At 35.9% G+C, this 26,507-nt stretch overlaps 1 protein-coding gene across 1 annotated transcript in view; it reads right to left on the bottom strand.

Annotated features, from left to right (window-relative positions):
* The window catches only part of LOC113505697 (ATP-citrate synthase), a gene marked incomplete in the record, with an annotated part of 35,325 nt that extends 15,947 nt beyond the window's left edge, over positions 1 to 19,378 (bottom strand). Inside the window, 1 exon segment of the mRNA XM_026888504.1 lies at positions 19,165 to 19,378.
* Positions 19,379 to 26,507: the final 7,129 nt, after the last annotated feature.

Raw genomic sequence — 26,507 nt, 5'->3', positions numbered from 1 at the left:
CAACTATACTGTTTTAAACAGTATTATACTGTTTTTCACTAAATTATACTTTTTACTGTTTTACAAAAAAAAAGTATACAAAAATACTGTTTTCAGCATCGAAGCAGACGCTCAAAAATTTTTTTTGTCAGACAGAGGGCGCTCACTGCGCGCTCACTGCTGCAGCTAAAAACAAATCAAATCACACTAAGTTTCTGAACGAATCTGTCACTGTCAGTGTGCCTACTGTCACTGTCAGTGACAAATATTCAAGACTGTCAGTGTCATGTCATTCGTGTATGTTACAATTACTACTACGTTAAGTTCGTTATCAATATTTAACCGTTTTTTTGTGTGGAGTGAACCCTGTAGTGATAAGCTTAGTGTACAAAAGATGGAAAGTGATAGTGACACTACTCCTACAACGCCAAGAAAGAAAGCCAAACTATCGAAGGTAAAGCAAAAATATAAGCACGAATGGGAATGCCAATATGACTGGTTAACGAGTGATCCACTGTGCGAATATAATGCTAAATGCAAAATGTGTGCTTTAACATTTACAATTTCTCACGCAGGTGTTGGGCAGGTTCGGAACTTTCGTTTGCATCTTGCTTGATTTCCACTTATCAATTTTTGCTTAAATAATAAGATATTTTAGGTAACTATTTTACTATATTTCGTTTCCGTTTTTTTAGGTTAAACAACACTTGACCAGCAAAAAACACCAAGCAAAAATGGAAATGAGAAAATCTAGTGGATTGTTACAAAAGTTTTTTCCTAAAACTTCTGCTTCTACATCAGGCTTGTCTTCTAATGAAGATACCAAGTTAGCAGCGGCTGAGTTAGCGATGACATACCATACTGTCAAGCATAATTTATCATACAATAGCCAGGACTGTAGTATCAAATTAAATAAGATTATCTATGTTGATTCCAAAACAGCCACTAACTTACGATTGGCTAGGACAAAAATGGAGGCATTAGTGACCGAAGTTCTTGGCCCACATTCCTTGCAGTCTGTTATTGATCAGTTAAATAAAGACAATGTATTTTACTGTCTGCAAACTGATGCCTCCAATAAAAAAAATATTAAATTGTTTCCTCTGGTAGTTCAATATTTTACCCCTAAAAGTGGAATACAACAAAAATTAATTGATTTTTATGAAAATCCAGATGAATCTGCCAATGGTATGTTTTCAGCAATTAAAAACTCCTTAGAGTCTTTGGAACTTCCTTTCAGTCAAATATCTGGTTTTAGCGCTGACAATACTAATGCAAATTTTGGACATAATCATTCATTATATACAAACATTTTAGAGGTTATTCCAGATTTAATAAAAGGAAATTGTCATGCCCATATTGTACACAATTCAGTGAAACATGCTATGAATTGTTTAAATTATGACATTGAGAAACATTATATTAAAAATCTATAGCCATTTTTCTGTGTCAGCATGCAGAAGAGAAGAATTAAAAAGATTTGTAGCACTTGCTGAAGGAGAGTTTCATGAAATAAAACGACACATAGGAACTCGTTGGCTGTCACTTTTACCAGCGATTGATACAATTTTGCTTAATTGGATACCAATTTGTAATTACTTTGTTGATTTGGATGTTGACTGTCCAATGGTTATTCAAAATTTATTAATGTTAGATGATAATGTTAAAAATAAAGTTATTTATAGTTACCTTCTGTATGCTAGTCATATATTAAATGTTTTCAATAAAACAATTAAGAAATTAGAAGGAAATGATGTAACAATTTTAGATGTTTATAACACTATGACTGGTTTAAAGACTGAGCTAATTCAAAGAAAAAATGATAATTATTTTGGCCATGAAACAAAAAAAGTTTTAAATACCATTAGAGAGTCTTCCCAAGAAGTTTTTAATAGAACTATTAATAACTTTATACTTTTTATTGAAAAGGCTAATTTGTATTTAGAGAAATGGTTCGATTTCAGTCAGACTAATTGGCTTTCTTTAATTAGCTGTTTTGTCATTGAAGTCTGCAGTGACATTTGATCATTTTGAGAAAATTATAGATAATCTAAATTTATATAGACTCAATATTGGTATGGATGATTTATATTCAGAATTAACAAATTTTAAAGTAATTTATGAGAAAATATCAGAAGACAAAAATTTTACTGAAATGAGTACTGGCCAAAAATGGAGCCATTTATTAGTTAACACTGCAGAAGAATTTAAAAACATTACAAAAATAGTCTCATATCTACTTTCTGTTCCCGCCACCTCAGCATTTACTGAAAGAGTTTTTTCAGTAATGAATGCTAAGTGGCGGGATGATAGAAACAGAGCATCCATCAAATTAATAAAAAACGAGCTCCTCATTTATTTTAACTTTGATATAAATTGTGATGAGGCATATGAAATTTTTAAAAAAGATTGTGAATTAATACGTTGTGCGAGAAGCTCAAAAAAATATGTATTTAAAGCAATAAATAAATAAAATACTGTTCGTTTTTCTAAAATACTGTTTGATAATCTTCATAGACCTGAATATACTTTTTTTCTTGTAAAAAAAGTTGGCAACCCTAGTAGTTCCTGAGATTAGCGCGTTCAAACAAACAAACAACCAAACTCTTCAGCTTTATATATTAGTATAGATTATAAATTTTATTTAAAAGCGTGTCCTATGTAGGTATTTAGTTTGTAATTTAATAGTACTTATAAAATTCTTACACCAAAAATTTACTGCCTTATCCGCCTAATACTTCCACATTAGGTCAACACCCTTTCCATAGCACGCTATAAAAAGTAATCAATCTAAAACTGGTCAGCACTTTTCGAGATATCGCGCTCAGACGTACAGACGCCATGTCATTAGATATTAATAGATATTGTTTATACAGTACAGTTTAAACACGTTTTTGTACTTTGTACTGTGTTTTACGTAATACGTTGAATAAATAATTTCTTAAGGAGTTTAGAATCGTTGCTTTGACGTTTCAAGTTGTACGAATATAATACATGCCTATAAATGGCCCAAGACGTAAAAGAATAAACATGGGCCTATTTCAAACCCTTTCTTTTTAAAAAACGACTCCCCCAGTAAGGAAATTAATCCTTGTGTCGCAGGGGTTTACAAACATACAAATCACATGCACAAAGACACGTACACTCAGAACAAGCATTCGTGGATCACACAAATGCTTGTCGCCGCGGGGATCGAGCACGCGACACGACGCACTCAGTCGGTTTGGCGTGATGACCTCAACCACTCGGCTATCCGTGTAGTCTTTAAAATATTGGCAGAGACATTTCCATCAATGTTCTAGAAGTAAAATCTTTTGGGTTCAGAATGATGGCAATTTATGAAATAACCAGTTTTGTGGTTCATACAATCTCAACAAGCTTTAATATATTTTTAAAGTGACATAAATATATGTACAACCAAAAACTACAGATCCATTTTTTTTTTAATATTACAGCTCTTCCACGTTTAACGATCCGGCCGAAGTTCTAAGGATTCTAATAAATAAGTACTCGACATACATACAGACAAATAGACAAATTAAGAAACAGTCATACAGACAAATTAAATCCTCTTTCTGTTTGAAGTCGGTTTTCCCGCGAAATTCATTATCTTAATAATAATCGAATGACTCGTTTAATTTACTTTAAATCGGATTAAACACATTGATAATGCAACATGGATTATTTGAAATCTGTTGTTTTGATTGCTAGCTTTAAAGTAAGTAATATCACACGCATCAATTTCAAGTGAGTGATATCTTACAATGACTGACGTGTTGGTCTAGTGGTAAGTGTCTCTGCCTGCTATACCGGAGGTCGTGGGTTCGATTCCCGCCCAGGCTAAATTTTGTGTGATGAGCATGATCATTTGTTCTGTATCTGGGTGTAATTTATCTATATTATGTATGTATTTAGAAATATACTATAAGTAAGTTTATCAGTTGTCTGGTTACCATAACACAAGCTCTGCTTAGCTTGGGATCAGATAACCGTGTGTGAGTTGTCCCAGGGTATATATATTATAACTATAGGGACAGCGGTTTCAACTGTCTTATTTAATATTTGATTCAACCAACTAAGTAAAATAATTAAGACTAACAAAAAAGGTACCTACTTAAAGACTAAATACCTTTTTAGTACTTTAGCGAATGATTAATTTAATCAGACAAGCATGTATCAAGTGATTGGACTGAAATGATGAAATTGTTGCGTAATTGTGTAATATTAGGTACCTATAAAATACATATTTGCTAAGGAATTTAATCCTTGTGACGCGGGAGGTTTCATAAACATTCAAGTCACATGCACAAAGACACTCAGACTCAGGACAAGCATTCGTGGATCACACAAACGCTTGTCCTATACGGGATCGAAACCACATCGCGCGATCTCCGCGGAAAGCGGAGCTGTGTACGTCACCTCGCCAAACCCACTGTGCACGACGTGTCGGGAGTTCGATCCCCTCGTCGAACAAGCGATTGCTTGATCCACGAATGATTGTCCTAGGTCTGGGTATGTATGTGCATGTGACTTGAATGTTTGTAAAACCTCCAGCGACACAGGGACTAAATTCCTTAGTACGGGAGACGATTATTAAAAACAAACTAATATTTATAGAACCGCGCCATGCATTGCACATTCCCCTATGTTCGACCTTAGATTTGAATACAAGCAAAACACATTCTAAAGTCTTAAACAAAAGGGTTCACTATCATGTAACCCTGTTTTACCGTACCAAAAAGTTTGTTTTTGAAATATTCATCTATATTTCTTAAACATTAAGATTGAATTTTGATTGTTTGTTTCCAGTGAGTCAAATCAGATACATTCACGGTCAAGATCAATGTTATTTATGGTTCGTTAATTAATTATAAATATGTTTACAAGCTATTGGGCAATGGAATTCAAGTTTAAGGTTACTTTAACTAGCGAATCGATTTTCCCTCTTTTTTATGTACAATAAAGAATTCTGCTATTTTCAATGGCCGATTAATGAATGGAAATTGGATTAAATTTGACAATATTCCTATTATCCTAGAAGCGTTTTGCTAACTCAATAATTGGACATTGGATGCGAGCAGCCGAAGATAGATCTCGATGGCGTGCAATTGGAGAGGCCTATGTCCACTGGGCGAATATGGGCTGATGACGATGATGGTGAAGATGATGATGAAGATGATGAATTGGATATTCAGTGCATTATCAGGTCGCGATTCGTCCCGTACTTGATATTTTCAGCTGGTGAGTGTGGTGATCCCTACGTAAATCTTTTTACCTTCGTAACACGGGAAGATGATGCCTGTGTATCAGCAGTTGGGCATTTTTAGGACGTTATTATTAAGGCTGGCCTGTTGGTCTAGTCGTGAGTGGCCCTGACTGCTATACCGGAGACCGTGGGTCCTATTCCCACATAGAACAAATGTTCGTGTGATGAGCACGATCATTCGTTCTGTGTCTGGGTGTCATTTATCTTTAATATGTATGTATTTAGAAATATACAAGTATATTTATAAGTTGCCTAGTACTCATAACACAAGCTCTGCTTAATTTGAGACTAGATGGCGTTGTGTGAAAGTGTGGGATATTAGTTATTTATTAATACCTACTTAATTATTAAAGAGGTATCTGGTTCGGTGGAGTACCAGGTGTTGTGGTGCAACTTGGGGGAAGCCTTTGCCCAGCAGTGGACATCGATAGCCTCGATTGATTATTAATCTACGCGACGGGCACAAAGTCCAAAAATATAATAAAATTATGGTCAAAGCCCGAATACAGGTAATCCTTTAAAACATTAAAATAACAGATAATTTTAATGATTATATTATTTGTAAATGTATTAGAACAAAACGTACAATCGACTTCAAACTGAAACTACTAAATTCTAAAACTAAAACTACAGAAATTTCACATCAGGATCAACAAAATAAGTTCATCCATTCCCATGTTCCGAAGTAACAAAAACGGAAAACAAAAAACCTTTCAATTGAAAACCTTCTTTCAAAATCTAATATATAAAATTCCCGTGTCACGATGTTAGTTACCGTACTCCTCCGAAACGACTTAACCGATTTTTACCAAATTTTATATGCGTATTCAGAAGGTCTGAGAATCGGCTAACATCTATTTTTCATACCCCTAAGTGATAACGGTTGCTCACACTAAAAAAATATATTTTTTGGACGAAATTTGTTGCTTTTATTTTTTTATAATGTGGAACTACTAACTAGAAATAATTTATTAGGCAAAATAATCCCTGGGTCAGCTAATACATACATAAAGATACATTGCAATTACAAAGATATACAATTTATCTTATGACTATGACACACTATGCTATGCGACGAGAATCGGACGATGTGACGTCACGTGACCTTCAACTTGACCCCTGCCCAGTCAATAAGACCATTGGGTATATTTGAGGTTTTGTTTTTAATTTATTATGTTAATATTTAACTTTTTGCTTGATGCGTTGTTAAAATAATAAATAAATAAATGCGGACAACATCACATACATTGTTCTGAACCTAAAGTAAGTTGCCAAAGCACTTGAGTTATGGAATTCAGATACAACGAAGGTACCACAAACACCCAGACCCAGGACAATGTAGAAATGTGAATTTTTACATTGACCCGACCGGGGATCGATCCCGGGAACTCAGAGCTAGCGACACCTTGAAACCGTGGTCGAATGGCGTACGCACACGCCATTCGACCACGGAGGGCGTCAAAATATGAATCGAAGGCACCGTGCCTTCAAGGCACGGATAGCTGAGTGGTTGAGGTTGTCGTGAAACCCACTGTGCTGGATGTGTCGCGGGTTCGATCCCCGTGTAGGACTAGCGTTTGTTTGATCGACGAATACTTGTCCTTAGTCTGAGTGTGTATTAATTTGCCTGTGACTAGAATATTCGTTCAAGTTCACGTGACGCAAGTAGGTATTATATTCTATATAAATAAATACAATGATGATTATAATGTCTTTGTCGTCTTCCTATATATGTTTAACTATTTTTAAAATACAAAAATATTCATATAAGTACAATACATAAATCCGATAAATCGTTAAGTTCAATGGCAATAACAAAAGCGTTTTAACAAGAAAATTATTAGGAAAACGGAAAAGAGAAAATAAAGGAAGTGGGTTAGGTTAAGTAAAGTAAATTAGGTTAAGCGTGAGACACAATTAGGAGATCACGATCAACATTATAAAAATCACAAGTTTGAAACGAGTTTTTATACCTAAACATAAAAACAGTTAATTTTAGGGGCTGCGTATCCAAAGTGTTAAAACTGAACAATATTACTAAGGCTCAGCTGCCTGTCAGTCAGTAACCAGGCTACATCTCATAAATACTTAAAGCTCGGCTGTTGAAATTCGCAGATCATATGTTACTGCTGACTTTATAACAACAAATAACAAAAAATCGAGTTTCAGCAACGTTAGCACGGTCGTTTCCCTTGATAATTAATTTTGATTCGGATTACTTGTATGGAATCCTCCTGTATGGAATCTGACTCGCACTAGACAGGTTTTCAAAACGAATACCGATGTACCGGGTTTAACATCAACTTTATGAAAAGAAGAGGCAGGTTAAAGTGCTAAGTCAGTTAAGCACTTCCACATACTTTCTTATGATCAATTACGAATTCAAGGTTGAAAACCTAGAATAGGAAGTGAAGAGAAAAATTAATATTAATGGGCTTTTGTGAAAAAAAAAATATTTTTCTTCAAAGAATTTAATAATTCTCGTGTCACATTCAAGTAACATTATTATATACTTATACTAACTAACCCAGCAAACGTTGTTTTACTTAATAAATTATTTCTAGTTGTATGTATTTTTAAATGTCACATTATAAAAAAATAAAGATAGAATATTTCGTCCAAGAAATAAAATATTATTTTTTAGTGTGATCAACCCTTAACACTTAGGGATATGAAAAATGGATGTCAGTCGAATCTTAGACCTACTGAATACACATAAAAATCGGTCGAACCGTTTCGGAGGAGTACGGTAACTAACATCGTGACACGGGAATTTTATATATTAGATATTTTTTTTAAAAGACTCCCTTAGTACGAATTTAATTCTTCTGTCGCGAGGGGTTTTATTTACCACAAATGAGGTTAAAATGCAGAATAATATCAACGAATATACCATTCAGTTATTATATTAATAAGTGACTTGAATATTTGTGACATCCCCGCGATGATTTAATTTTTTTCATTAAATTGGATCAAAATTTTTGAGTAATCGTCATTTGTCAATTTCGAGTTTGTTTTTCACATCCTAAGTTTACAAAACAGGCGTACCCACGTAATATACATTTAAACACGTTTATACATATTCATATAAATAGTGAAAAACACCGATTCTAATTGGAATTTCTTTAACACGAATATTTGTGTGTTAGGCGTTTTGCAAACGATAAATTTCAGTTACTTATTGAATAAAGGTTTCCTCACGCCAATTTATCGGGATAACCGAAATTAAAATAATATGATTAACTAGCTGTTACCCGCGACTTCGCCCGCGTGGTTAGAAGATATGCGCTAGGAATTCTTGAACGGAACCCCTTGAAGATGAATAACTTTCCCTGTTTTTTTCCACATTTTCCATTGTATCTTCGCTCCTATCAGTCACAGCGTGATTGTATATAGCCTTAAACCTTCCTCGACGAACGGTCTATTGAACACAAAAAGAATTCAATTCATTCAGTCATTCCTGAGATTAACATGGTCCGTAGATGGTTGACCATCTTTGTCATAACGAGTTCCTCCGTGTTTCGGAAGGCACGTTAAATTGTGAGTCCCGGCTGTTATTCCTACATATTTGACAGTCGTTACAGGTAGTCAGAAGCTTGAAAGTCTGACAGCCAGTCTAACTAAGGGGTATCACGTTGCCCAAGTGACTGGGTTGAGGAGGTCAGATAGGCAGTCGCTCCTTATAAAACACTGTTACTTAGCTGAAACCGGTTAGACTAGTAGCCGACCCCAACATAGTTAGAAAAAGGCTAGGCCAATGATGATAGTATAGATAATATGTGTCATTGTTTTCCGGATGCGAAATCATCAAATGACTCCCGCTTTAGGTTGAACGGAAGGCTGTGTCAGACTTTAACTGACTAAAACCTACCCATGTTCCTTCCTCTATTATTTGTGTACCTAGGCCATATTAACCGGGCAATCCCGCTGCCCCGGTAGGCATCATACCTAATGAACCCTCGAGCGTTAATATCTGACCTAAAAATGCATTGATAATAAAAACTATGAAGATATTAAGAACGCCTCGTTACAAACTTAAGTAGCCTTACCTTTTTGGTACTTAATTTTTATCACGCGATGTAATTTAAATTAACTTTGCCATCTCAGTGAGAAGTTCCTTAACTGGTTGTCGCCTTCGTTTTTCCCGTATCTAAATTAATATCATAGATTTTAATGCATGTTTGTTTGTTTGTTACGCCTTCACGTGAAAACTCTTTAATCGGTCTTCGTGAAGCTTTGACATAAAGATATTCTTGGAGGTATTTGATGTTTTATTCATTTAATTCTGGCTATTAGGATCGTTCCACAGTTGGGAGGCAAAAACCTCCCTTCCCTCCTTAAATTAATCCCGGTCTTTGTCTAATAGTGATCAATTTTGTGAGAAGAAATCGAGCTCATCCTGTCATATCTCTCGTGACCTGGAGCGAGGACTTTACATTATTTAGTAACAAAAACATTTTAACAAAAGTAAAAAATTCGTTGGCGAAAAATTTACCTATTTGAGCGCCATCTAGAATTCCGATAATGAAACTGCAAACAATTTAGCACTATAATATCGTTGCACTATATAAGTGACGGTCACGTCAATATCCAATCCAATTGAATCAGTTGTAACCGACTTTCAACCGAGCAAAGACGTAAAGATCTTTTAAGGCAAAGCGTAGAATATTTTACTTAATAAATCAAACCTGTCCTGATAACCACTCTTAACAGGGAGTTTCGCACGTTTTCAATTATCACATTGTTCGCTTTTAAATACCTCGTAAGTCATAACTAACAAGTTACTATTAAAATTAATTACTGTATTAATGAGGAACAAAGATTGTCAGGACGAGTAGTCGAGTGATTGAGGTCACCACGCCAACGAGGTTTCGCGAGTTCGATCCCTGCGTACGAAAAACGTTCGTGTAATCAACGAATGCTTGTCTCGACTCTGGGTGTCTTAAGGCATGTGAAAGCCCCAACACAATGATTAAATACCAAACTGAGGGAATATTTTTAACAAAAACTTTTTTCATCTCATAACATGACTTTTCATCAGCTCCAACATAGCATGGATAAATTCCGATATTTCTACTCCACGAACATTAAAAATGGGCCACTTCTAATATATAAAATGCCCGTGTCACGATGTTAGTTACCGTACTCCTCCGAAACGGCTTTACCGATTTTTACCAAATTTTATATGCGTATTCAGTTGGTCGGCTACTATCTATTTTTCATAACCCCCAGTGGATTGTCCACCCTTAATATTTTGTCTCCACTGTGATCATCGACTGTTAAGCGGTACGTTCGCCAGGACAGCTAGTAATTGTTTAGAATTAGCAATTTACTTTCGACGGTCACGTGACATGGACTTGATCGGTGTTCAAGTGAAATTACTCTTATCCAGTAGAGAAGTCAATCAGTTTATTTAATATGGCTATAACAAGATTCTAATACAAGTACACTGGCAAAAGGTTTAGGAGAATACGAAGTGTTAAAATTAATCCAATTTCCATTCGGGAATTTGGACCGTGTTCGACTCTTCAACACTTCATTATCCCGATTTCTCTCTTGTGACGTCACTTGCCAGTACGCTGTTTATTAGCAAGTATTGTTACGAGGCCCTACTGACATATTTAAGTTTTAACCTTCCTCACTTTTCGGAAATGTGATAAAATGAAAAATACGTATTCAATATTTTTTAGAAATCTGTCTGACGGACTAATCAGCAGATTACTGTTGCCCGCGACTTCGTCCACGTGGTTAGAATTTTCCCCGTTTTTTTCACATTGTCCATTGTATCTTCGCTCCTATTAGTCGCAGAGTGATGTTCTATAGCCTATAGCTTTCCTTGATAAATGGTCAACACGAAAATATTTTTTCAATTCGAACCAGTACCTAGTTCCTGAGATTAGCGCGTTCAAACGAGCTCTTCAACTTTTTAATATTAGTATAGATTAAATTCAGTCATGCACCCTAGCAGCCCCGTAGTACCCTATTGGGGGGCCTATTCAACTCTGTCTAAAACTTTATACCTCTACAATATCAAGTACAATCGTGTATAACAATCCTACGGCTAAATAATATATTCTTTGCCGTGACGTCGCGTAACGTAACGTCATTTAACGTCAAACAGTGTTAAAGGTTAACACAAACGTTTCACATGTGAATGTTGGTTTTTACATCATTACTTTTGTATTAGAATAACCTCCTTTGTTACAATAACGTCTTATAACTTTACTACTGAAGTTATTTGTTAATATGTGACAATAAAAATTTGTTGATTCCGTCAGATTGATTTCCAAAAAATATTGGGCACATATTAAAAAAAAATATATAAATAAATGCGGACACATACATTGGTTCTGAACCCAAAGTAAGTTGCTAAAGCAGTTGTGTTATGGAATTCAGATACAACGAAGGTACCACAAACACCCAGACCCGAGACAATGTAGAAATGTTAAATTTTACATTGACCCGACCGGGGTTCGAACCCGGGACCTCAGAGCGACACCTTGAAACGTTTCAAGTTTGTCTCGTAAAAACAAAATGTAGGATACAGCGAAAAAAATCTCATGTGACGTCACTTACCAGTACGCTTTTTTCGCATATGATGTTACTAGCCCCATCTATTAATTGCATTATCTTAAGTGAGTTTTAACTTATTATAATTGAACTTCTTTGTACAATCTTCTAATTGGAAACAAAGCGAACAAAAAAAAAACTCGAAAAAGAATTACAAGTGACTTTATTAGTCTAAAATCTTAGCGCAGAACTAGATACGTTATGGGGGTCACTGAACCTCCGAAACGTTTCGTCGAGAGCAATAACCTCACTCACAGGTGTTATGCCCTACGAGAACATGTTTATTAATTAGATCTTAGCTACTATTATGTTATGAAGAGGTAACATTTGTATTATTGTAGGGATAATCTCATGAAATGCTGAACTGATTTTGAAAATGCTTGCCAGAGAGCTGCAAAAAGTACTATATCAAATTTCACCCGCTCTTTTAAGGGGTTGCGGGTAAATTTCCTGCATAAGAAATTTTTAGCGCGTTTTTGCTTGAAGATTTATATTTTTTTCATATAAACTTCCACTCCATCCCTTAAGGAAACTGGATGGTTAGAAAAACACAAAAAGGCACATCTTTACAACTATCTCCACTTAAATAAAAAACGTAAATTCGTCAATACGATTCGTAGTGAAAGACGGACAAACAGGCGCACACTTTCCCCTATTAGTATAGATATAGATCAATTTATAAACACACGGACGGACCCACGGATTAATAATAATAATTTATATATTCATGTCATAATAAACAAGGTTCTTCCTTAGCAACGATAGTTATAAATCTATTCATACGATAAAGTTTATTATAAACATTATCACAATTGTCTTTTGATACTATCTATGCAATGACAGAAACCCATTCGAAATCGTTTAGCTAAGATAGATATATTAGATAATCTTGTTTTTCAAGTTTAGATGTTGTCGGCCTAATAACAGTTGTATTGTACTTTCTTTAAAAAAACGACTGCGGCATTAAGGTATTTAACTCTTGTGTCGCGGGGCTTTCACAAACATTCAAGTCGCATGCACGAAGGCACCCCGGCTCAGGAAAAGCATTCGTGGATCACACAAATGCTTGTCCTACGCGGGGATTGTTCCCGCGACACTTCGCGCTTAGAGGGTTTGGCGTGGCCTTAACCAATCCATGAAAGTTTGTGAAACAATGCGGGAGTCGTTGTTTAAAAAATATATTTATATTAAAATTTCGTATGCAAACCATTGTACATAGTAGAGTTTTGAAATTATAATCAAAAATATAATTATTTCTTTACATTTTACTTAAAACGTTCTCAATGTTTTGATAGGACTTGATTTGAGGAAAAAACAACAAAAAATAATTAAGTGATGTCACTAGTACTCAGAGATTAGATAATTTCTATCTATTTTGTACACCTTAACGAATAAAATCAGATTTTGCGTACATTTTTAAAACTGTACAATCATCATAAAATGATGTAATATAATATGCGATAGTGACAAATATATATTAGACACGGATAACCGAGTGGATAGGTCGCCAAGTTGAGCTCACTAAGCGCGAGGTGAAGCGAGTTCGATCCCCCCATATGACAGCATTTATGCATTCACAAATGGTTGATCCAGTGCATGTGTTTTGAATGTTTGTGAAACAAAAACGAAACAAGAATTAAATTCCTTAGAAAAGCCTTTTTTAACGAAGAAATAAAACAGTTTTTTTTTTCGCAAATTGTACTCGCAACATGGAGGGTTTCGTAAACATTGGCTAAAGATGACACAAATCGGATGGATGACAAAATAAATTATGTGTACCTACCCTCAAATTTATTTGCGACCCGCCAACTAATTAATGATCGAAACAAAAGGTCTATAAACCTTTTTAGTATCATACATTTGAGCGATCCAGAATTAAGTGCTAATTTAGTGTTGTAATTTTTCTACACTCCCCAGTTATCGCAGAAATTATTACCTTAGAAATAACAAGCCCAAATATTTATTTAATTATCACACTAATCTACCATTACGGGTTACTTAACCTAATGCGGTAGCTAGGACTAAACAAAGGTCTAAGTATTTATGTGAACTAGGGTTTCAAAGATTGAATTAGTATGCACATAGTTGCAGGTCTAAATTCTAGCAACTGTTTCGTATCACTTTTTCGTCTATGAATAAACGGAATTCGTCGCGACCATGGACAGCGCCGCATGGAATTACATGCATAAGGTGCAAGGTCGATCCCAACGCAGGCAAAGTATTATACATTTTTTCATGTTACAAGTAGTAGGCAAAGTTCTTTCTTAATTGTTCTAAGGCATTACTAGCAAACGGTGAAGGAACCAGGGCCCCGATTCTGATATTTACAACGGCCGATGAATGAATGGCAGTTGGATTAAATTTGAAACTATTAATATTTTCTTAAGCATTTTGTTACTCAATAATTGAAAATGTATTGTATTGACCTTGAGTGTACCGTCTTATACAAAATTTTCAATTATCGTGTAGGAAAAATGCTTAAGAGAATACGAAGTGTCTGTTATGAGCCAATTTTCATTCATTCATCGAAAATAACAGAATCGGGGCCCAGGATTCAAAATATTGGAATTCTGAAATTGCCCAGAATGAGCTAGCGTGGTGATCAATGCTCAAACCTTCCCTATACGGATAGAGGCCTGTGACCTGTTTTGGGACATATAAAGGCTGATATTATTATAATTGTCTCTTTTCATTCACGGGATAACTTCATAAATAGATACCCGGTCCTTTTTAAAGGCGTACACGGGGACACAGGTCCAACATGTAGAGGCCTTGTTGAGAACTTTAATCTAAAATGTGATGGGGTATCTATCAGGGTCCAACCACTATTATTCTTATTAATGAAACAACACAATTAAAATATACCGACATTACATAATTAAATGATAGTGATAAAAACATTGATTTATTTTTTATAATCTCGTATATTAAATACTTATTGATTCAGATTGTTGTGGAAACTAGATAAAGAAGTATTAATTCAGCTAATTTTGAAGAATACTTTTGCCGATAGGAAAAACCAGACCAGACCATAAGAAAAAGCAGACAAGAGGTAATAGATAGTATTAAATCTTAAAATGTAAGTCGTGTTTTAGAAACCCCAGGATAAAAGACCAGGTTATTAGAAGACTAATTAAAGTCACTCATTGTTATAGTCTAAGGCAAAATTTTAAGCTATTTTAAATATAAAACCTTCTTCCAAAACTGCAATAATACTACTTTAGGTAAGCCCCCATTTATCTGGTGGGAAATAATTACGGTTTACATAATAAAAGATAATAAAAAAGATAGAGGTAATTAGTTTGAATTCTTTAAGATAGCACGGATAGTCGAGTGGTAGGTCACCACGCCAAAGATCGTGAACGCGACGTGCCTTACGCTCGATCCCCGCATGAGACCAGCATTTTTGTATTTCACAAATGCAAGTTAATTATGCAAATAATATTAAAACTCTGAAACCCCCAACAAAAAGATTAAACATCTCAATAATAAAATAAAAAAAACGTAAAGAAATGCATATAAATAACGTCATATTTACGCGAGAAAAGTTAACGGTAACAAAAATCATTTCATGAGATATCATTGTCATTCATACACATACACGGATGTATGACTGGATGTGTAAATCACATTCAAATCATTCCGCAAATAGATCACAAAAGATTTTTAGATTTGAATGGACATAAAGAAATATGTATGACCTAGTTTCAAACGTATACTACGAGGTTTTAAAGCAGTCGGAATACTCTGAACAGATTCTAGATTTGAGATCAAGTTGGACTGTCATTCTAGAACAAAATCAAAACCAAAAAGTATTTATTTCAAGTAAGCCCTTTTTTGATGACATGTGCAGGTTTCCAAAATTTATTTAACGAGTTGCCCGCGAGACCGACCGCTAAAAATCTATACTAACATACAGAGCTGAAGAGTTTGTTTGTTTGAACGCGATAATCTCAGGAACTACCGGTCCAAATTGAAAAATTATTTTTGTGTTGAATAGACCATTCATCGAGGAAGGCTTTAGGCTATAAACCATCACGCTGCGACTAATAGGAGCGAAGATACAATGGAAAATGTGAAAAAAGCAGGGCAGGTATAAATCATAGCTTATATCTTCTACCCACGGGGACGAAGAATAGAATAATCTCACAGGAATAAAAAATCGGGATTAAAACAGCGTCGTTAGCCGTCGACGTAGCGAAGTTCCAATCCAATGATACTATACGAATTGGCACTAGTGGCAAGGTCAAAAGTACCTATACAAAAAGAGGCCTCCCAGCTTGTATAGGCTAATCACCGAGTGGTATAAGTCACCACACCAACTGCGCGCGATGTGTCGCAGGTCTCAGAGTAGGACAAGCATTTGTGTGATCTACGAATGCTTGTCCTGACTCTGGGTGTCTTTGAGTAAATACTTTTGTAACTAATGTGTGTGAAACTCCTCACGACAGAAGGATTAAATTCCTTAGATCGGGCACGGTGGAGTGATGATCTGAGCAAGATGGCTGGCAGGAGCTGGATGCGAGCAGACGATGATAGATCTCAATGGCGTATAATAGGGAAGGCCTATGTCCAGCAGTGGATGGGCTGATGATGATGATGATATTCGGGCAAAAGTCTCACCAGATTAAACGAATTCAGAAGAATTCGGTATGACGAGCAACCAGAGATGTGCGATGGAAATGTGTCGTGCGAGGATGTCTGCTGAGCCGCTTCTGAGCTGTGCTGACCGAGGCGAGGTATATAAAGCGATTCTATTGGTTCTCTACAAACACAACCCTCGCTACGCATCCTCGCACATCTCTGGTGAAAACGAAACCCTATTGACTTCCACAACCCACTCCAAGTTTGAAGCTAAAAATCATAGTTCTATTTGTATTTGTTTTACCGTCGACATTTATTTCTATATGTTTAATTAACCCGTTATCATTAAGTCCAATGGCATGCGAAAGCTAAACTTGTATCTAAACTTGAGATGTCAATAAAATTGATATGATCTAGAGGTCAAACAGGACAATACGAACAAACAAGAACTGGATATATTATTAATAGAGAATAACATTATATAGGTATACTAGGTCATATATTATATACTACATAAGCTATGGAAGAATCTAATGCATAAAATTCTCGTGTCAAGGTGTACGTAATTGCACTCCTCCGAAACAGCTTGACCGATTCTCATGAAATTTGGTGTGTTTTTTTAATTTCTTAGAACTCATTTGTAATGCAAAACAACTCTTGCAGGATTCATATTTCTTTGAAACGAGCTGATTCGTGACCTTGGGGTTTTTTTCATAATAATGCACTAGCTGTTGCCCGCGACTTAGTCCGCGTGGTAAGTAGTAATTATTTACTTATAAACTACACGGTTAGAAGTAAATAATTTTGCAAAAACTGTCAATTATTTTTGGCAGTGAAAAACATTGCTTTACCTCAATTCCCCCTCTCCCCCCCCCACGTTTTTATACACTCACTTTTCTTGTTTGTTTGTCGCTCCGGTCGGATTTTGGGTAATCAATTTTGAGGTATTTCGCGAATAACCTGAAAAGACTGAAATTTTCAGGGTAGCGTCAGATCCGATGACAATGCAATTTACAACTATAAACCGACCGACCGATTCAGACGAAATTTTAACGTAAATTTTAAAATTTTAACAATCTTTTAATTTTTTTACTCGATGTAATATCAGCAAAAGAAACTACGCTTTTGGCACGGTACCCAAAAAATATCAAATATTTAATGATAATGACATAATTATAAAGCTGCTATCAACTTAATATATACTCATTACGTTTAATTAACCACATTAATAAAACTTAACATTAAAATTTAACTGATCAATGACCTTGGCAGTCCAGTAAGTAAGCGTCATTACTTTTAACCAAGAATTTTAACCGTTAACTACGTTAGGAAAATAAAGGGTAATGTTTTTTTTTTGTTCTATAACCAAAGGGTGTTTCACCCTTTTACTAAAAGTACTGTCTGTCTGTCTATTTAACGTTTGTTACCAGACTGTAGCTCATGAACCATCATAGTTACACAGTTTACATTTTCACAGATGATGTAAGTGCTAGATAATTTAATATTTTACAGGAAATGGTGCTTCTGATGCAGCTGTATCAAGAAATAAGAAAAAATACCAAGATTAAGCAACGATTAGTAAGGTCAAAAATTTGCTGGGTGGACACAGTTTTTTTTTTATTTATTGTCCTTTAACGTAATTATTATTAATATTGTTCGTTTTTGTAATTTTACGGAACCATTAATATAGCTAATACTACTGGCACTTGACCGATTAATTAGAGTTTTTAATTGTGTGTGTTCGTGTGATTGTATTGAAAATTAATCGACACTACGTAGACTTTGATTCTATGTCAATTGATTGTAATGGTTGTTTTTTATTACGCGATTGCGTCAAAACGGGGAAAAGAAATGTATTATCATAATTGAATTATGCAATTTTACGTAGGTTCATTGTAGAAGAAATATTTGAGACGGAAAATTGAGGTTTCTAATAAAATTTATGTTATAGAAACATTTTCCGCAAAAAACTACTAAACATATTTGGATGGAATTTGACAAATTCATTCGATTTGGGCTCGCCACCAACAGGCAACAGAAATATAGCTGACATTGTTCATTAGATACAACCTGGTGACAGACAGACGGTTAAACAGCAAACGGTATTACCCCTTTGGTACAAAACTTAAAAAACACGGGCAATTCACTTCCCATCCTAGGATTGACAAAATCAAAATATACTTTGAGAATTTGACTACAATATTGCCAAGTCCTTTATTTTTTAAGAGGTATATAAAATACTACCAACTTATATTCAAGTGGTTACATATGTATATATATACCTATACTATTCAACACTATATAGTAATAATAGTCACTTATTTGAATAAACGTTATTTGAAGACGACTATCGGTATCGTTTCAAATGAACTTTGAACGGGAACGACAAATATTTAATATGATCGCGCAAGACACAGGTGAAACCGGTTCGACTGTTATATGCAGTAAAACGCGAAGGTATACTTTCTCAAATCTTCCGCAAACTTCAAGAAATATAATAAAAGAAATAATTTCAAACGTCCCAAATTCCGAAACGTGCCGCGCAAACCGTCATTGTTAATGAAAATTACATAAAGTAATGATAACTATATGTCAATAAATTATAATAATTGAATTAAATACTTCAATCTTGGTACGTCTTCAATGAGTACAAAACTACTTGTTACGCTAACTTTCGCTCAACCGCTAACACAATTAACATATTTTTTAACTAAATATGAAACAAACTTATAGTTAAATAAATAGTAATATATTAGAACACTCACTTCCAAATCTCGTCTCGGCGAGCGATCAATCCAGGTTAACAGTTAAAAAATTAATATCCACGCGCGGCAATCACTCGCGATTATTTTTCGAATTTGGAACGACGCGTCCGCTTCGTGCGGTTTCCAGCGCGCGACTGATACTGCGAGGGGCGATAGGCGACTGGCGTGCGCAAGCGCATACATAATTTAGCTCGCTGCGTTCCACGGCCGTGCGAGCAATATGACGGGTGCATGAACCGTTATCACAATGTTTGGGAGTTTACAAAGGTGATCTGTAATCAAGGTTTTTAGCAAAATAACCGTGCTGTTACATGAGATTCGGTTATCAATGTGTTAATAAAAATTACTGCACGTTTTGTTACACAAAGCATATTCTTACTTTCGTTATTACTTTACGGGACCGGGAATTTATTTATTTTGTTTTCGAATAGTTTGTGAATTATTTGTTTTTATCTGTGTACGTGTTTTTAAACGACTCCCGTACGAATTTAATTCTTGTTGCTAGGGGTACACAAACAGTCAAGTCACATGCACAAAGACACCTAGATTCAGAACAAGCATTCGCGGATCACTCAAATGCTTGTCCTACGCGAGGATCGAACCCGCGATACGTAGCGCTCAGTAGGTTTGGAGTGGTGACCTTAACCACTCGTCTATCCGTTCATAATACAGCCCTCAGCATTACAGTTCCGTTTGTGCCCTCTAGTATGTAACCCTACCACTAGTGTCCGCTTAATATTTATGCATGCATAATAACCACAGTACGCATAGTCTAGCCGCATACGCATATTAATAAACGGAACACGTAGGAAAACACAAACAAACACGGATCACCATAATACAGTGACTTACATACCCTGGAGAAGGTCACTTGGATGGACTACCATATTTTGCTCCTAAATAAATAATAGCCGTTTTATCAACGGTTTGTAAGATATTGCTTGGTGAATCGGATTGTCCTGAGTGAGATTCCTAGGTAGTTTGTTTCCTTTGTGGAGACCATTAGGGATGATGACGACCTCCGTGGTCGAGTGGCGTACGCACCAGTTTCAAGGTGTCGCTAGCTCTGAGGTCCCGGGTTCGATCCCCGGTCGGGTCAATGTAAAAATTCACATTTCTACATTGTCTCGGGTCTGGGTGTTTGTGGTACCTTCGTTGTATCCGAATTCCATAACACAAGTGCTTTAGCAACTTACTTTGGGTTCAGAACAAATTTTGTCCGCATTTATTTATTTATTTATTTATGATGACTGCCGGGGCAGTTTCATCGTCCGATAGGGTTACCGTGGACGCGGTACACGAAAGGTAAAGGAAGGAGCATGGGTGGATTTTAGTCAGTAGAAGTATAACAGTCCTTTTTGCTCAACCCAAAACGGAAGAGTATATTTGATGATTACAAATCGGAAATAAAAACTTTATCTTTATGCTCCATCAGTTCTTGAGACACAACAAAGTGACGTTTCCGTAACCCTTAAGTACCGGAACACTCAAAACACGTGTCATTTGCGAAAAACATTCATCTTTGCCGTTCCAGGCAAAACCTATTCAATCTGATCGAAGGAACGATCATAACGGTAGACAGAATTGTCAGAAACAGGCATACCTACGTACATGAACTATATGTCACCAAACGACCTCTCCACTACCGCAACTTACTTCGTATTAACCTAGAAAGTAACACTGACATTGTGTCACATCAAGGTCATATTACCAAACCTGATATCACCACTTTAAGTGCTATTATTTGTATCGCGGAAGCGGGACAGCGCACTGCACGGTGTAGAACGGCATCCCCCTTGCACATATGGGTGTTTCCTTTAAACGTTGATGGTAAGGTGTAGTTGGTCTGGTACGATTCCGGTGTAACTTAGTCGATAAGCATTTGAATAAACCGGATTTTTATCGTGGAGAAAATTTCAGAAGGGTTATAATATCATAATTCGTTTGCTGATGAGAACATCGATGAGAAAATGACATTTTCAACAAGATTTTTTTTTTAAATCTATATTGTATCTTACGGCTTTGCCAATTGTTTTCTCTATTTGCCTCCGACTGTTTCGCCCTAACCCCTCTTGACACCAATCTCAAGATTGAGGTCATTCCAACTCCGTCCCTTGGTCGATATTATTTGCCAGTTCCAGTTTTAGACAAAAACTGTATTTTGATAATGCTATATCTATATTTTAAGCTTGTCTTCTTGCCCTGACAAGTTAGGTAATTCCTGCAGGTCGCATTTAAAGACTGCTTATAGCTTCTTATTGTAACAAACTAGTTTTATTTATTGCATAGGTCCTTGTGGCCTTAGGATCTCCATAATATGGATTTGTATACATGAATTGCAGGTTCGATCTCAACGTAAACAAGTACCAATGTGACTGTTTCAAAGTTATATGTATTTTCGTAATAACTTTAAGAAAAATGACAAACTGTTCAGAAATACATAAAAAAGTATGCGAGGAAACCTGGATTTCAGATATTGGAATCTGAAATGGCCAAGCAGCAGTGAGGTAGCGTGATGATTAATGCTCAAACCTCCACTATACGAGAAGAGGCCTGTACCCAACAGCGAGACGGACATTAGCCTAGCCTTTTCCCAACTATGTTGGGGTCGGCTACCAGTCCAACCGGTTTCAGCTAAGCACCAGTGTTTTACAAGGAGCGACTACCTATCTGACCTCAACCCAGTTACCTGGGCAACACGATACCCCTTGGTTAGACTGGCTGTCAGACTTTTTCAAGCTTCTGACTACCTGTAACGACTGTCGAAGATGTAGGAATAACAGCCGGTACCCACAATTTAACGTGCCTTCCGAAACACGCAGGAACTCGTTATGATAAAGATGGTCACCCATCTACGGACCAACCGCGTCAAGCATAGCTTAACCTGTGATCGAATCACTTATGCGGTTATAGCTTAGCCACGAGCTCCTCTATATAAAGGAACGTATAAAGGACGGTATTATTACTATTTATTATTGCGTGTTTACCTCATGAAGTTGAACGCAGTACTACCATTTGTTTCGCAAGTCCTCGCACTAATGATATAGCAATATCCTGTAATACATTGCATTGTAATTCTTAATTGCAGTTAATTAACTTTCATATTTCAACACCATGTTATTTGTACCTGAGTATTTAAAAGCCAAACAGTCTGACAACCAGTCTTACTAAGGAATATCGTGTTGTCCAGGTAACTGGGTTGACTGTATGAAGGATTGCAATGCATTGCCTTACATCGACACAAAAACGCGGATGACGTAGCACGGCGGTTCAGGTTTAGTCAGTAAGAGTCTGAACCTACCCATTTCCTCCTCCGAGGAGATGGGTGTCCATGAGGACTCCCCCGGCTTATCAAAAAAAAGGTATGTGGGTTGAGGAGGTCAGATAGGCAGCCTTCTGTCTGTCTAGAGAAAAAGAAAAGATAGATCCAGATGCCGAGCAAATTATGGATAAACCTAGAATATTTGACCTATTAAAGTTAATAATACCAACTGCTGGTCACTTTCTACGTAGGGGATGTTTGAGCATTGGTCGCCACGCTCAGTCGCAATGGGTCGGCAAGTTTAGATTCCAATATCAGAAATCAAGGTTTCCTCGCGACTTTTATCCAATTTATGTCAGTGATATTTTCGAATAACTAAGAAAGTACAAACGACTTTAGAAAAAAGCCTTCTCGCCTTCTCTGGACTGTAACTCGAATATATTTGAAGACATCTGTTTTTTTTTTAAAAGGCTCTACCGATTTTCATTAAACATGTGTAAGAACACTCGTAGAAATTCACCTTTAACATAGAATCAACTAAACTGAAATCGCTTCATCCGTTCGGGAGCTATGATGCCAAAGACAGACAGAGACGTCAAACTTATAAGTCGGGTTTAAAAAGCAACTTACTTAACTGAGTTAAAATTACTTCTGAACGCCTTTAAGTATAATATTTGCTATGAAAACGTCTATTTGTTTAACTCGTGTATAAATTAACATCAATTAACACATTCTGTTAAGGGAATGCGGCAAAGAATAGATGTTACGTGGTGAATGAATGGTGATTGAAAATGATAGAATAATATAACATTATAAAGATCTTTGTTTGCCAGATATTTGAATACTAACTGTTGCCCGCGACTTCGTCCACGTGGTTAGAAGATCTTGAACCGTTTTCGCAGCGCACGCAATGAATAATTTTCCCCGTTTTACCACCTTTTCCATTGTATCTTCGCTCCTATTAGTCGCAGTGTGATGTTAAATAGCCTATAGCCTTAATTGATAAATGGTCTATTCAACACAAAGTGAATTTTTCAATTCGCACCAGTAGTTTCTGAGATTAGCGCGTTCAAACAAACAAACTCTTCAGCTTTATAATATTACTAGCTCTTGCCCGCGACTTCGTCCACGTGATCGATTGTATCTTCGCTCCTATTAGTCGCAGCGTGATGTTATATAGCCTATAGCCTTCCTTGATAAATGGTCTATACAACACAAAAAGAATTTTTCAATTCGAACCAGTAGTTCCTGAGATTAGCGCGTTCAAACAAACAAACAAACTCTTCAGCTTTATATATTAGTATAGAGTATAGATAAGTATGGATAAAAATGCTATACTTGGCATATCCCGTTAGCCCGAATCAAATTAAAAACTATCCTATGTGTTAATCCTGATTATTAACTATCTGTGTACCTAGTTTCGTCTAAATCCGTTCAGGGGTTTTTGCGTGAAAAAGGAACATACATACAAACTTTCGCGTTTATAATATTAGTAGGATTAACAAGATGTATGAAATTTTGATTGAATATGTCTGGCTAATAATGCAAAACCAAGACTGTTTGCAAATGCCATGTTTTTTATATCTTCGGATGCGAATACGGATGCAGTTTTTTGAAGATTTACAACCCTGAACACGCTAGGTAAAAAATATAAATTTCTTATGTAGGAAAGCAAATCCCAAGGGTAAAACTAGTTCATATTAGTACGTATTATTGTAATTTCAATGTAATAGAAATTCTATTGTTTATGTATTTCTTCAATTGTATTTGGCAACACTGTGAAAATTAAATAGGTCTTATGATTGGGTAATAAATATGGTAGGATTGTGTTATTTTTATTGTTAATATCAGATTGATTTATTTAAACAATATCTAATATTTTTTAGGGATCCGTATGCTAAGAGAAAAACCCGATCCCTATTACTAAGGCTATGTTGTCTGTTGGTCTGTTATCTGGGCCCCAATTCCGCTATTAAATGGCCGATGTATGCACGGATAGCCGAGTGGTTGAGGTCACCACTCCAAACTCAGTGAGCGCTTCGTGTCGCGGGTTCGATCCCCGAGTAGGACAAACATGTGTGGTCGACGAATGCTTGTTCTGAGTCTGGGTGTCTGTGTGCATGTGATTTGTATGTTTGTGAAACCCCCGCGACACAAGGATTAAATTCCTTTCCGAACGATCATGAATTTTATAGATTTGCTCAGGCAAGAAACTTGACAATAGAGCAGAGATTGTTTTATTTGTTCTAGTTGGATAAGGACTTATGCAGACTAAACTTTTTCTTCTATTTATCAACCGTATGATCACCCATCCAATTCCAAACCTCAGCAAAAGTTGCTTAACCTTGCCAATAAATCTCAGAGAGGCAAGTCCTATATAAATATGAATAAAATAGTCGTTTACGATTTGATCTAGATATATTAAAGGTTGACACAATGTTAAGACTTATGACCTAGACCTATATATCTATTATGTAATATAAAGGAACTGTTCTTGTATAAGACGACCTCTAGAGGTCTAGAGTAATATCTGATATACTAATAATCTATATATATACTAATATATAAAGCTGAAGAGTTTGTTTGTTTGTTTGAACGCGCTAATCTCAGGAACTACTAGTAGAAATTGAAAAATTCTTTTTGTGCTGAATAGACCATTTATCAAGGAAGGCTATAGGTTATATAACATCACGCTGCGACTAATAGGAGCGAAGATACAGTCGAAAATGTGGAAAAGAAACGGGAAAAATTATTCATCTCCCGTTGCATGCGAAAACGGTTCAAGATACCTAAAAAAACATGTATAAAATAATAACAAAAAAAAAATCTTACATTTACAACCAAAAGCTTGGACCCTAAAAACTTAAAATATTAAAAAAATCATAACTTATAGAATAACTTATAACCACGCGGACGAAGTCGCGGGCAGTAGCTAGTAATATTATAAATGTGAATGTAAGTTTTTTTGTTACGCTTTCGCATGAAAAATACTTAACCGATAGTCATGAAACTTTGGATACATGTACTTGGAGGGATTAGAAGTAAAATAGTGCTTGTTTTATTCGATTTAAAACAACCGCCATTATCTTATTTGCCAACTAGTTGGGCCTGCGGTGTGAGTCTTAATATATTAAACTGTAGGAATAACAAATACATACATACATACAAGACAGACACACAGACCATTTTATATATCATAATAAATAATAAATAAAATAAATGCGGACAACATCACATACATTGTTCTGAACCCAAAGTAAGTTGCTTAAGCACTTGTGTTATGGAATTCAGATACAACCGATAGACCCAAGACAATGTAGAAATGTGAATTTTTACATTGACCCGACCGGGGATCGAACCCGGGACCTCAGAGCTAGCGACACCTTGAAACCGGTGTGTACGCCACTCGACCACGGAGGTCGTCGCTAATAATGTTAGTATATAAGCTAAATCCGCGTTTAAAATCGCATTTCTTCTCGCTACTTCAATACATGATTGTGTCAGAGCCCCAAAGCTATATCTATAATAAATTTCATTCAAATCGATTCAGCGGTTAAGGTTACAGATGCAAAGATATACAAACAGATTATTATATAAGTTAGGATTATGTTTATCTAACATAAACAACTTATTATAAAGATAATTGTAGTACGATACGTAAATACAATTTTATCTTCTTTGTATACTCATCTATATAGATTGATTGGACATGGTAATCTCTGAAACTGTCTGTACGATTTACGATAATATTGTTGAGAAAAGCTGAAGCTTGTACATTATAAAAAATACATCATAAAAACATTTTATTTTCTCAATATAAAGTAAACATCACATACATTGTTCTGAACCCAAAGTAAGTTGCTAATATGCACTTGTGTTATGGTATTCAGATACAACGAAGGCACCACAAACACCCAGACCCGAGACAATGTAGAAATGTGAATTTTTACATTGACCCGACCGGGGATCGAACCCGGGACCTCAGAGCTAGCGACACCTTGAAACCGGTGCGTACGCCACTCGACCACGGAAGTCGACATTATAAACATGTAAGCATGATATTAAAATTAATGAGCCAAAG

This window comes from Trichoplusia ni, chromosome 26 (assembly GCF_003590095.1).
Source record: "Trichoplusia ni isolate ovarian cell line Hi5 chromosome 26, tn1, whole genome shotgun sequence".
NCBI classification, from domain to species: domain Eukaryota; kingdom Metazoa; phylum Arthropoda; class Insecta; order Lepidoptera; family Noctuidae; genus Trichoplusia; species Trichoplusia ni.
The sequence above is the reverse complement of the archived record's forward strand: the minus strand, read 5'-3'. Positions and strand labels throughout refer to the sequence as shown.